This window comes from Schistocerca piceifrons, chromosome 1 (genome assembly GCF_021461385.2).
Source record: "Schistocerca piceifrons isolate TAMUIC-IGC-003096 chromosome 1, iqSchPice1.1, whole genome shotgun sequence".
NCBI lineage: Eukaryota > Metazoa > Arthropoda > Insecta > Orthoptera > Acrididae > Schistocerca > Schistocerca piceifrons.
In genome coordinates, this window is record NC_060138.1 from 820,074,298 (window position 1) to 820,086,441 (window position 12,144).

The 12,144-nt window shown below is 43.5% G+C and overlaps 1 long non-coding RNA gene across 1 annotated transcript in view; it reads left to right on the forward strand.

The window, feature by feature from the left end:
• The window catches only part of LOC124713278, a 320,037-nt gene that overhangs the window by 19,813 nt on the left and 288,080 nt on the right, over positions 1-12,144 (forward strand). Inside the window, exon 2 of the long non-coding RNA XR_007005633.1 lies at positions 6,327-6,427. This is a non-coding gene — a long non-coding RNA (uncharacterized LOC124713278). The remainder of the gene's footprint in view (positions 1-6,326; positions 6,428-12,144) is intronic.

The window sequence follows — 12,144 nt, forward strand, 5'->3', positions numbered from 1 at the left end:
ACGACGAAACAGGCGACGGCGCTGGAGATATGTTGAGTCCTACAACGGAGGCGTCCACCAAACCTGTTGGAGGCCAAGAACTCTCATGTCAGTTGGAAGGTGGTGTGGCGAACGATACACACAGTTACACTGGATGCAGACGTCCGATCAGCATGGTACAGCACAGTCAACGGTAAACAGGCCACCCGATCGCACCTCTACAAGATACGTACGGCGGACTCGCCTGTACGTGCGGAATGCAGAGTACCTGATACGGACGACCACCGTTTCAGGTGGGGCGCAGCAGAAGACGTATAGTACTTGTCGCGACAAATTTTTGTGATACTTTCTACAAGCGACCCCGAAACGTATCGCATCTCAGCTTCTACTTTTTCCAGATGAACTGTATTTACAGCGCAACAAAACCAACGCAGTCAAGTGGGTTCCTGGACACGTGGTGAACTCTCTATTTCACTGATGACCTAACGATATATTGGACTTCAACTGGACTGCAACTATCTACAAGAACGTCATTATAAGATTGTATAGAATCCAAAGTAAAGGCAATATTTTTCTAATTACTTTGGGAGTGGCCTGAGCGATTCTCCATGCACTTGGATCATCAACAGGTAGGATGAGAGATCCATTAACTGAGCTGACGAGAACACGACCTATTATCGGTGGAATAACTTACGATACGGTTGAAGACATACCTGGATGATGAGAGCAGGGGCGCTGCGTTTTGCATCTAGCTGCGAAGCGTGTTTTCCGTTACCCCATACACACTAAAGCGCCAAAGACACTGATATAGGCATACGTATTCAAATACAGAGATATGTAAACAAGCGCAATACGGCGCTGCGGTCGACAACGTCTGTATAAGACAACAAGTATCTGGTGCAGTTGTTAGATCGGTTACTGCTGCTACAATGGCAGGTTATCAAATTTAAGTGAGTCTGAACGTGGTATTATAATCGGAGCACGAGCGATGGGACACAGCATCTCTGAGGTAACGATGAAGTGAGCATTTTCCAGTACTACCATTTCATGAGTGTACCGTGAATATCAGGAATACGGTAAAACATCAAATCTCCGATATCGCTGCTGCACGAAAAAGATCCTGCAAGAACGGGACCAACGACGACTGAAGAGAATCGTTCACGTGGCAGAAGTGCAACCATTCTGCAAATTTCTGCAGATTTTAATGCAGGGGCCATCAAATAGTGTGAACGTGCGAACAATTCAACGAAAGATCTTCGATATGGGCTTTCGGAGCCGGAGACCCACTCGTGTACCCTTGATCACTGCACTACACAAAGGTTTACGCCTCGCATGGGCCCGTTAACACCGACATTGGACTGTTGATGACGGAAACATGTTGCCTGGTCGAACGAATCTCGTTTCAAATTGAGTCTAGCGGATGGAAGTGTGCGGGTATGGAGACAACATCATGAATCCATGGACCCTGTATGTCAGCAGGTGATTGTTCAAGTTGGTGGAGACTGTGTAATAGTGTGGGGTGTGTGTGGGCCCCTGATACGTCTAGATGCAACTGTGACAGATGACATGTACGTAAGCATCCTGTCTGGTCACCTGCATCCACTCACGTCCATTGTGCATTCCGACGGACTTCGGCAATTCCAGCAGGACAATACGACACCCCACACGCCCAGAATTGCTACGGAGTGGCTCCAGGAATACTCTTCTGAGTTTAACCACTTCCGCCGGCCACCAGACTCCCCAGACATGAACATTATTGAGTATATCTGGGATGACTTGTAACGTGCTGTTTAGAAGAGATCTCCATCCCCTCCTACTGTCACGGTTTTATAGACATCCCTGCAACATTCATGGTCAGTTCCCTTCAGCACTACTTTAGACATCCCACGTCGTGTTGCGGCAGCTCCGCGTGATCGCGGGGGTCCTACACGATATTAGGTAGGTGACCCAGTTTCTTTGGCTCCTCAGTGTATATTGCCTCGGTGAAGGAAAGTCCCGAGATTCTTTGTGTTGTTTACTTAGCGCACGATGCGATGTTAGTTACATGTATTCCCGGCATGGTATAACAAAAAACAAATTTTTTTTTTATTTTCCCTCACCACTCCTAATCCCTTGATGGAGAGGGGGACACGGTGGCCAGGCCTCGGGTTACAACCCCTGCTCACGCTGCCTCATCGCCCTCGCCTCGACGTCCTCCTTCATATATGTACGCCCGAAAGAACAGGCACAACGCATGCATATAAAGTATCTGATAGTGAGTTTTCGAGTGTCTTTTGGTTGAATTCACTTAGAAACTCAAAATTTTTACACTGCCAAGGGTCCACAGACCTTAACACGCGACATAAATTTGAACTTGATTCGTCTAGTGGTTCCTGAGGAAAGGGTTTTATAACAGTCGGAAAGACAGACGGGCGACAACGAAATCCGTATATTTAGGAAAATTACGGCAAATATATGGATGGCTGGATGCAGATTTAAATTCCACTCTTCCCAAACGCACCACCTTGCTAGGCCACTAGAAGCGTTATGTTTGTAACTGGTTAGTGATTACTTATATTTATCACAGAATCTGAATGCAAACCTGTTTCGATCAATTTTACAGCATGATAAATCATGGAATAATAAATGCTTTTGCTGAGACCATGTCGTTTTCTTTCCATTTCAAGCATCACTAAGGCAATGCCGCGGCAGTGTTACATCACGCCTACGGGAACCAGAATTTCGGTGTGCCCCAGCGGGCAGCTGAGATCATCAGAGTGCGAAGGAAGCGGGAGGCTGTGCTGCCACTGTTTGTTCAGCCTCACGAGTCGCGGATGCTGGTCAAGGCAGTCCAGCGCGGCCTGCGGTCTATTTCTGGCTTGGAGGCGCCGCCGCCACTGTGTTACACTGAACAAGTTCGTTTGTGGCATTGCCTCTCTCACGCTTGGGTCTGGGTTGCATTTAAACATCTACCATTACTTTTCTCCTCATTCAGCCGACAGAAGAGAACAGTACTTATTGCACATGGTGATTTATGTGTTGAATAGCTGTAGGGACCTGAAGTGTTCCGATTCACTAACGTCAGCCTCAGTGCGATCTTACGCCGGCATATTAAAGGGCGCTGATCTTCTCATGTCACCAAAGGGACGAAGCCATTGGATTATCGGCTAATGGATTTTTCGTTCATCAACATTAAGACTTTCTACATATCCCGATTAAACAGTTGCACGAAAGGGAATGAGGTAAGAGACTGAAATTTAGTCGATCTTTAGAAGAAAGAAAATGAGCGGTAGCATTAACGAAGGAACAATTTCAGTGTTTAACTATGATGATTTATGGGCACATAAATCACGGTGGCTAGAGGGAGATTTTAAATGATTTCCTCCTGAATACTATTGCGTTGTTTTTTAACTAAAGTCCCAAATCACTTGGGATTTTATCGGAGCACACAGTCGCACTGGGAAGAATAGGGAAAGAATTCGACAAAATCCTGTCCTAATTAACGTTACTGGCTTTTGCTGTAAGGGATGGTTGTGTTCCGAAAGCGAATACTGTGCCTTGACCACTACGCCGCCTCGCTTACTAGGGTCACGATGTTTAGCGAGCCGCCGGCTGCTGCGGGTGAGCGATTCTAGGCGCTTCAGTCTGGAACAGCGCTGCTGCAGGTTCGAATCCTGCCTCGGGCATGGATGTGTGTGATGTTCTTAGGTTACTTAGGTTTAAATAGTTCTAAGTTCTAGGTGACTGATGACCTCAGATGTTAAGTCCCATAGTGCTCAGAGCCATTTCAAACATTTTGTTCATTTAGCGAGTCACTTGCTGAGTTTTCAGTCCTTAACTGCCACGAGGATGGTTTCAAACACTCTTCACAGCTAAACAGCATAATGCTAAAATAGCTTTTGATCTTTAGAGAGACATTCATTATGTTGTTCATCGGTGGTCGTTGCTTCGTAAGTCATCTCATACACTTATCTACATGCCTCACCTCAGGAGTATTTTTATTGTTAAACTGCGTCTGGAAGAGATGATATATAAAAAACGGCATTGACTAATGCTATTCACTAGACATAACCGGCTGATTGGTCAGCTTTTAAATGCAGTAAAATGTTCCTCTCTTTCATCTTCCAGAAGAGATCAGCGCCTATACAAAACTAAAAATTCTTCCACCCTTGCAGATAAGTTATTTCAGGTCCGCTTCCTTGTCCAAAAATGAAGTATATTCGTTTAAAAAGTAGACTAATTTGAAATATATGCGTCAAATACCAAAAACTGATATTTGACGAATAGACGCTGTTAGCCATGTTTCTTCGAGCAGTGTCATATCCCCAGTCCCCGTAAAGAGAAAATTTACTTCTTAGTCATTACGAAGTAATTTGTTACACACGATTAATTAATTTTACAAATGAAATTTGTTATCTCTTAGAGCCAACCATTAATTCCCCATGTGGCTCAGAACTGCACACTTCAAGAGACATGTAACAAAATTCAGGGAAGTTCACTGTACCATACTATATTCACGTGAATGAAAAAAAATCAGATAGGGATTCCATTAGCACTGCTCACAGAAACTCGTTCTATGTCTTAACCACAGTGATGTTAGGTCGAGTTCTGTTAGATGGTAGATGTCCTTCGCTCTGCTCGGTCACAAATAAATCAGCATGCAAATAAAATGTGAAATAGCTATGAACATAATCGATAATGAGTGTTACTGAGACTATTTCACGATTGCCTTTATGTATTTTAAACCCCGAAATCACTGATGTTCGATACATGGTATACATACCACTGTTTACGCTGCAAGCAGAGCCCCTTATCAAAGCACACAGACTCCCACCATTCGGAGTTATGCTTGACAATGATGACCGTACTGTGCTGTGTTGAGCTTCGGAACGACAGACATGGACCTCTTCGTACAGCCAATCCAATGAAAAAATGAAGTTACGTAAAAAGTTATACAATCCGAGTCGTTCAACCTTCCGAGGAACAAAGAGAGAAAGGTAGATGTTCTACACACACTGAAGCTTAAGTATTTTTGTAACTTACCATAGTTCTTCCAGGAAAAAAATGTGCGGCACATTTGGAACTACTTGAAATGTAATATTCTTAGGATATTTTTCTTCGCTATACTGTCTGAATCGCCTTCGATCGGGAAATTGTATTGTTTTGTTGGCTTCTGATCGAGCAGAACTTCCGCAAAGGCACTAGGAAATGAACGGAGTAAGTATGATAGGAGGTTTGAAAATTAATTATAGTAAGAGCAAAATAACGTACAACCAGTCCGATGACAGGAAAATATTACGAATCAATGATATAGTTGTAGAAATGGCTAACTGATTTATATACTTGGGATAACTTAGAAAAAATTCGAATAGACACTTAAAGAAATAAAATGGAGGTAAAAAGTCTAGGTGTTTATTTGGGAACAAAGCAGATCAAGGACAGAACTGAGACAAAAGTTACTGACGTCAGCATCAGCTTTCCTGGAACTCTGTGACATCATCACATTTGGACAATTGCATCAAGACCTTGACATCATTATTCACTGCCCTGTGAAGGCCATCCCCACACCCCCACTCGTCACGGAACATTTGTATACCAAATCCACTATAACCGATCACAGGTCTGCTATATTGTCGAGAAGCTGTGAATTGATGTCATGAGAATAACTTGCACGTATTTTACGTACAAGTTTGACGACAAAGTGTTACTGACTACATTGATAAGAGCATTGTTGCATGTTATTATAGCTGATATGTATGATATTTATAAATGCATGATGCTGGCAACCAAGTTCGGCCCGTCACCCCTCAAAACGTTTTAATACTTGTAATTCGATTGTGTGAACGCTGTAATTTCTTACATGTCTGTACATACGTCTAAATCTCATGTGTTCAGTTAGTGAGACGCCTGTGTAGAGAAAAGAAGACTTTGAAACGTCTATTTGCTGAAAACATCTGTCAGAGAAATGTACTGATAGCTTTCTGCATCAAGAACGAAATGGCATGGTCACAGTGGAGCATGTGGAGGAGTATAGTTTAACAAATAATGGAAATGCAACAGAAAAGTAAGAAGATGCATTATCTGATTGGGTCCACCGATAAAAAGTGTTTCATTTGATGGAATTGTATATCCCTTTTAAAATTTCTCTGCCGCGCGGGATTAGCCGAGCGGTCTTGGCGCTACAGTCATGGACTGTGCGGCTGGTCCCGGCGGAGGTTCGAGTCCTCCCTCGGGCATGGGTGTGTGTGTTTGTCCTTAGGATAATTTAGTTTAAGTAGTTTGTAAGCTTAGGGACTGATGACCTTAGCAGTTAATTCCCATAAGATTTCACACACATTTGAACTTTTTTTTTTAAAATGTCTCTCTAGTTTCCCACCACAGAAGAAGAGATAGTGAGAGGTGCAGCGACAAACAGTAGCAGAGCATTACCTGGGTGGATCCTCGCTGAAATTGCTGGAGAGGCCTGTCAGTAAGTATTCATCCGTCCATTATTATTATTATTATTTGTGTGTATGCTGTTACACTTAGGGTTTTGTGATAATTATAGTGCTTGCAAAGCTACAACTGGAGCAAGATCTGGAGGTGTTCCATACGTCACAATAGCCACAACAGTCTGCAGCACAACATGACACAGAGGTGTTCCACAGAACACAGCAGCTGCAACAGTAGTTGTGTTTAGCAGTCTGGAGGGGTATTGTTTTTTATTTACAACAAGCTCCAGTACATTATTTGTAATACTACATGTATGTATTTTGTGTGTGTGTGTGTGTGTGTGTGTGTGTGTGTGTGCGTGTGTGTGTGTGTGTGTGTTGGATGATGATGTGATGATGGTGATGAGAGGAACGAGAGAGTGAAACACGGTGCCAGTACATAGCCTACTCGTCGTGAAGAGCACCAAGGGAACCACCCAGCATAACGTCCCCATTCGACAGAAGGATTGCCGTCAACAGTGTCACATACCCTCAGTTCTTACGACACTGCAGGGATTTGGTATTTAAACAAGGACAACTACGCAAAGCTTGGTGATCAGGAACTTTATGCCACCATCTTTCCTATCCCTGCCGGCCAAATACTGGCAGTGAAAACTTTTTTCCAACCACCAGGATTCGAGCTGGCTTACCCCCAGGTCGCGCGCGACCTCGACCATGGAGGCGGATGGTGGAATATTGATCTCCACAGAGGAGGTGGTTGTACAGCTGTCACTATGTTAATAAATGCGTGTTAATTTTTTTATTTTCAACCCAATTAATTAATAACAACACACATACTTGTAGTTGGGATGCCAACAGTTGAACTGTCTCTAAGTGTGGAAGGGTCTTCCTGATGATGGTAGTACAACAGGTTAAAATGTAGGGTGATGTAACAATAATAACAAAAACTTTGGATGTCGCGCCAAGGCGTTATCGAGCAGGAGCCGTGTGTGTGAATGTGTAGCCTGGATTTTTCACTCTGAGGCACTGGAGCTCTTGCTGGGCGCTGGACAGTCATTTGGTACGATATATAGTGTTCAGCATGTTTCATGCTTCCATATAACAGAAGCGGCTGCGATGTGAAGCATGAAATCAACACGCTGCTTAACAGCACACATGCACAAGTCGCCTAGAATACTTTTCTGTCTTTTTTATTTTATTTATTTAAAAAGACCTTGAAATATGTAACAGCAATGTAATTGCATAGTTCCCTATAGAAATGTTTAGAAATTCATGCATATAACAGACATCTTTTGTGATGTATAAATGGGTAATTAGCTCCATAGTATCTACAATACGCCATTGTCGTGAATTAATGACCGTATTCGAAAATGCTTCAGTGGTCTTGTAATATACGTAAGTTTACAACGGGTATGATCACTCTGCATTAAGTATCGAAGACCTTATTCATTTTGATGATAATGAACTGGCAGTCAGTGTATTCGTATTTTTTAAGTCGCTAATAGTGATAGATAAATAGTTCACCCACTTGTGAGAGAACCGTCAAAGGGTAAATATGTTGAGACGTGCACCAACACTCAAGCCAAGAGGTACTGACGGCGATGAATAAGAGTGTAGAAGAAAAAACAAATATGCTTAACTAATAGTTCTTTTCATTTTTTCCTTGCGGGCTAGTTGAGGTCATTGCAGCAATAGCTGCCTGACATGGAAATAATGCTGTTCGAACTAACCTACTATTTTAACACCAGTCGCAGTAAGTGGGTCAGTGTCGGTATGACACTGAATTGGGTTCAATGGCTCTGATCACTATGCGACTTAACTTCTGAGGTCATCAGTCGCCTAGAACTTAGAACTAATTAAACCTAACTAACCTAAGGACATCACACACATCCATGCCCGAGGCAGGATTCGAACCTGCGACCGTGGCGGTCACGCGGTTCCAGACTGAAGCGCCTTTAACCGCACGGCCACACCGGCCGGCACTGAATTGGGAACTCTACTTAGTTTTGCTATTAGAAAACCTTTTATTTAGTGGCCGGCCGGTGTGGCTGAGCGGTTTAGGTGCTTCAGTATGGAACCGCGCGACCGCTACGGTCGCAGGTTCGAATCCTGCCTCGGGCATGGATGTGTGTGATGTCCTTAGGTTAGTTCGGTTTAAGTAGATCTAAGTAGTTCTAAGTTCTAGGGGACTGATGACCTCAGATGTTAAGTCCCATAGTGCTCAGAGCCATTTGAACCATATTTATTTAGTGATATCAAAGTAATATGATAAATTCATAAATGGTGTCGACTATGTGATGTGTCAATGCAGCCTTCAGCCTTGTTCCATGGAAATGTTCACTCTCTGTTCGTGATACTGGGTGATCATACGAGGGTTGGAACTTAAATAGTGGCAACTACTTATTCACAACCGATACAAAAGAGTTGCATGTTTTCACGTGTTCCTGTCCGCCAAAGTTGTCACCAGCGTTGTGTAGAACCCGTTGCCAGCGATGTGGAAGGCGTAGTATACCGTTAGCAGAGCCTGTTCTGTTGATGGTGCGAATGGAGCGGTCTACTGCCTGTCGAATCTCTGGAACAGATCAGAAGCAAATGCCACGAAGTGGTTCCTTCATCCTCGGAATCAAATCAAAGTCACAAGGACTTAAGTCCGAGGCGTATTGTGGATGGTACAGTACTTCCCAGTCCCATCGACCGAACAGACCAGCCACAGCTTGCACTGTATGCGCCCGCACATTGTCGTGCAAAGTGATGGGTAGGTTGCGCAGAAAGTGTCGCCGGTTCTTTCGCAAACCTGGTCGCAGGTGATGCTCCAAAAACGAACAGTAATACGACTTAAGTCCTTGTGACTTTGATTTGATTCCGAAGATGAGGGAACCACTTGGTGATATTCGCTTCGGAACTGTTCCAGAGATTCGACACGCACTGGACCGCTCCATTCGCACCATCAACAGAACAGGCTCTGCTAACGGTATACTACACCTTCCACATCGCTGGCAACGGGTTCTACACAACGCTGGTGACTACGTTGAAGGGCAGTAACACGTGAAAACATGTAACTCTTTTTTTATTGGTTGTGAATAAAAAGTTGGCACTACTTAAGTTCCAACCCTCGTACAAGGACCTTTCCTGAAACAGTTAAAATATTTAACAACTGGGAGTGCATACATCTGTAGGAGGAAACTTTTAAAATCACCAACTATGCAATACAGAATGAGCAAGAGTAACGACTAAGGTGGTAGCCATATGTCCACCAGTTCTATGAGACACTATGGGGTAACTTCCTAGAAGTAGCTCACCATACTTCCATCCATCATAAGAAACCTCAACTCCACGAGTCATGCTGTACATGGATACAGATGGGGATACATGAACCAATTTTTCCAGATGTGGTCGAAGAACTACAATTACATTTAAGGTTTTATATGCACCCAGCTGTATATAAGTGTTTATAAATGAAAAAAAGTTTAAGAGCTGCAAGTGTGTTATTTATTTCTCCATAAAACCCCTCACAACTGGACTAGAAGAAGGGATCGGTTCGTAGGACATATTCTGAAGCATCAAGGGATTACCTATGTAGTACTGGGGGGCTGCGTGGAGGGTAAAAAATCGTAGAGGGACACCACGAGATGAATACACTAAGCAGATTCAGAAGGATGCAGGTTGCAGTTGTTACTTGGAGATGAAGAAGCTTGCACAAGATAAAGTAGCATGGAGAGCTGCAGCAAACCAGTCTCAGCACTGAAGACCACAACAACAACAATAAAAACCCTATGTACTAATGTGAACAAGCAATAATCGCCATGACCAGGATTCATCATCTGTGATCACACTATTGAACCATTGGCTATCATTGGCAATCCTCTCAAGATCAATGCACACTTTTAGTCTGTCTTTCTGTTCAGTTGTGAGGTTTTTCGGCATCATTTTGGTACGAACCTTTCGCGTGTTTAAAACTTTGGTGAAAATATGATGTTCAGTAAAAGTGTTTCAGTTTCAACATGTCACCGATCCTCCTTAGCCGGCCGAAGTGGCCATGCGGTTCTAGGCGCTACAGTCTGGAACCGCGAGACCACTACGGTCGCAGGTTCGAATTCTTCCTCGGGCATGGATGTGTGTGATGTCCTTAAGTTAGTTAGGTTTAACTAGTTCTAAGATCTAGGGGACTAATGATCTCAGAAGTTGAGTCCCATAGTGCTCAGAGCCATTTGAACCATTTGATCCTCCTTATTGCCAAACGTCGTATGTTCGACGTTTTTGAAGCTGAAGGTCAACCTGAGCAAAGTTCACCTTCAGCATATTCTCAGTCTTCCAAGAACGATTTGTGCCAGCCGTGGCGGCTTCCTTCTTTCACATCTCCTGATCTGCACGCCAGAGAATTAGCGATCCCTCACCACAGAGAGCGGTTTCCAACTAGGGGGCACAGTCGTGCCGCTGCGAAAGACCGGGTGGTTGTTGACAGTGGCAGTGTGGTTCGTGGCATAAAGTCGGACTTGGCTCAGTTGGGAGTAATGGCTGTGTAGGGCCTGGGTTGGTCATGTTGGCCTCTGGTATTTGGTATGAGTCCTATTGGCACGACAGTTCTCTGACATTATACCTGAGTACACGTTATTGTACACGACCTTGGCCGTGTGAGTTTCCTGACCGCAAAAATTTATTTCATTTGTACGTTCGAGTCATTTTCGTCTCATTTGGGGATTCAGTTTATATGAATTAATGTAACGAGTGTCTGGTGTTTTGAAGACTCTGATTCGTCAGGTACTTTGGTCTTTGGATCATGAGATTACCGTGCTGTCTGTCGGCCTAGTGAGCTCTGAGCTGGTTAAGCTCGTTAGATGGGCTAAGTCAGGAAAGGCGATATTGGTGGTGTATGGGTTTGCTTCCTGTCCCAGTGTCTTGCCTTTTGGTGCTGGGCAGAATCAAGGGACTGCAATGCTTGAGATGTGGTTCTAGTAACTGTATTGCTGATCCTTATGCTCAGCAGCAATAAGTCTGACAGTGTAAAAATATTTTAAATTGTATAAATGATTGGTGATTCCCTAGGCAGAGAACTTCGACTTTTGCGGAGATGGTGCTTGCTAAGGGAATCCTTTCCTGACTGAACATCCGATGATGGGAGATTGTGAAAGGAGCTAGTAGTGCCGCAGCTTAGATGCTTCCTTAGTTTGTTTCAGTCTTACAGCTGTTGTGACACACGCGGAGGACACCGAATATTTTGACCTCATAGTTCTCTTATGGACCGACCGCCTATGTGCAACAGTTGCCGACATCATCTTCACCGAGACTACCACCTCCTGCATCATCTCACACTGCAGAGACCTAAGTTACGTAACCTTCTTATGGGCTTCTGCTACAATAACTGTAATACTCTTGCTTTATTTTCCTTTCTTTGAAAAGAGATATTTTCCTATTTCGTGTTTTAATTAACATGAGTTTAAGAGCTTCACACTGCTGGGATAATGTTTTGCAGGGCCATGGACGACCATTGCCCAAACTGTTAAATTTCCTTAAATTTTATTATCTGGCGCTGGCTGGGTTTAAATGTTTGAAGAGCAATGATTGATTATTTCTTAATTTGTTAAATCTTTTTATACGCTTAGGCACTGACCAAGTTCTCTTAATTAATAGGGCCTTTAGATGTAGAAGCAATATGTTATTGTGATACATTTATAAGTAATTTTCCTTATTACCCATCATGTTCTTGGTTTCATGTTAGTCGGGATCCCATTTGTAGATTTGAATTGTGGTATAATAT